Consider the following 2,294-nt stretch of genomic DNA (forward strand, 5'->3'; position numbering starts at 1 on the left):
ACTATTGTAAAATCAAATGTAATGGACTTCTGTACTAGCAGCAATGGAATGACCTAGGACAATTCTGAGGTATTTATGGAAAAGGATGCTACCCACATTCAGAGAAAGAACTACATGAGTGGAAACAGAAGAAAAACATTTACTTAAACACATGGGTTGATGCAGACATGATCTCGGAAGGAAACTCTAAATGAACATCCTATTAAAATTATCAATAGCATGTAAATAGGTCTTGATTGGTGATACATGAGGAAACCAGTGGAAATGTGCATTGGCTATGGAGGGGTTGGGGGAGAGTAAGAACATGAATCATGGAACCATGGAAAAACATTTACTAAAACAAATAAAATTTAAAATAAATAAGAAAGTTAGCTAAAGCAATTTAAAATAAAATAAAAACACAAACAACAATTCTAGAGGGAATATTTTCTTGTGTAGATATTAAAAGCAAAGGCTTCTTTGGACAGCACAGTGTAGAATTGTACTGAAAATCATAGCAAAGATCATCACAACAGCAATTCCTCTGCTAACAACTCAAATGATTTGGAATTTATTGTTGAAAAGTTTCTCAATATCTTGTAGGCATGACTTTACAACAATTGATGAGATACTCTCCTTATTGGGATAGTTGTCAGTGATGGTTCCAAAGGACCAGCCAAAGCATAACAATCCAGCATTTGGTGAATGTCTTTGAGGGTGTCCTTGCAAGGGATTTCTTCGGTTTTTATTTTGTTATACATTTTCCCATAAAATGCCTGCACCTGATGAATCACCTTGCCTTTGTGGAAATCAAGAGAGTTGGCAGCACCTATTTTGATGACAAAAATCACCAAGAAGAAGGCAAAGAAAAAGCCCCAAATGCACTCTGACTCCTGCAAGGCTCTTTATCAGTCCAGGAAACTTATCATGATTATGAGAGCTCCAGCCCCAGCCAAGATATAAACACCTGTATAGAAACCGGAATTGTGGTTGTCAACAATTCTGGTCTCTTTCATAGTCAATATGAGCCATAGACCAATGGCAATGACCACAATTCCTGCAAGCCATAAGATGATGTTATTCACAGATATATATTTAATGCACTTGGTATTTCCTCTGACTGACATTGTGGAGACTAGATTGTACTTGGATTCTCTCTGTCAACTGAGCACACACAAGAACAGCATTGGACCCAAGAAGTAACTAACATAAGGTAAGAAAACCTAAGGGGTGGTTTTATGGTTTTTTTTAAATGAACATTTAGAGTTGGAATGAATCAATGGGAATGGGGTAGCCACTAAGGTGTAGGCAGTACTCCCTCCCCCTTTTCTAGGTTGTCTAATCTAATATTAATCTTTTCTAGACTACCAGCATATCAGCAATTAATATTTATGTCTCCTCTATTCTTTTCAATTTCAACTAAAATTCTGTCTTCTGCAAGAAGCTTTGTCCAATCCCACTTAATACCAGTGTCTTTCCTCTGTTCATTATTTCCAATTTGTTCTACATGTAGTTTGGTTGAACAGTTACTTACATGTTGTCTTTTCTATTAGACTAAAAGACTCTTGAGAGCAGGGACTATCTCTTTTCTTTGAATTCTTATCATTTAACTCTGTGCCTGACATATAGTAGGTGTTTGATAATGCTTTTTGACTTGGTTTCAGTATGGAGTGTATCTTTGTATTTTAAATTGAAAACATTTATAGGCCAATTCATTTTCATTACTATATTGCTTTATTTCCTCTAAGGAGATTCATTATATTTTTGTGGTCGAATAATTTTTTGTTTGAAAGTAATAAATCATTCACTTCTTGTTAGAAGCTATAAAGGGATATACTTATTTGCAGAGGGAGATTTGCACTGATGAATTCATTTATCTTGAAAATATTTCTGTGCTAGTATCAGAAATTATGCAAGCTTTTTCTTATTTAATTTCATGTTAACATATCCCAAGTCAATTTCCTAAGAAAGGCTAAACTTAGAGACATATGCTGCATGAAGCCTATTAAGGCATGTTTGCCTGACAACTTAAAAAATCTCTCAGTGCCGATGTATTTTTTTAAAACAATAGCACTTAAAATAAGATGTTACACTGAAACACATGCTAAATTTTTGGTAATTTCTTTTGTGATTGAAGGCAATGTACTATGCTTATTAGTATGTTTAGGGGAGAAGGATGAATTTCTATGAAGTTGCAATAATAAATAAATGTTTGAATTATAATGTCAGAAGAGGAACGGGGTGAAGACATTTGTCAATAAGTATTTTTAGTGTCTATTTCTAAGGTGCCAGATTCATCACTACCTTTTTCAACT

The 2,294-nt window shown here is 34.4% G+C and overlaps 1 pseudogene; it reads right to left on the bottom strand.

Moving 5' to 3' along the window:
* Positions 1-441: 441 nt before the first annotated feature.
* Positions 442-1,106, bottom strand: LOC123252295 (annotated as a pseudogene).
* Between the last annotated feature and the right edge of the window lie 1,188 nt (positions 1,107-2,294).

This window comes from Gracilinanus agilis, chromosome 6 (genome assembly GCF_016433145.1).
Source record: "Gracilinanus agilis isolate LMUSP501 chromosome 6, AgileGrace, whole genome shotgun sequence".
In the NCBI taxonomy this organism is placed as follows: Eukaryota; Metazoa; Chordata; class Mammalia; order Didelphimorphia; family Didelphidae; genus Gracilinanus; species Gracilinanus agilis.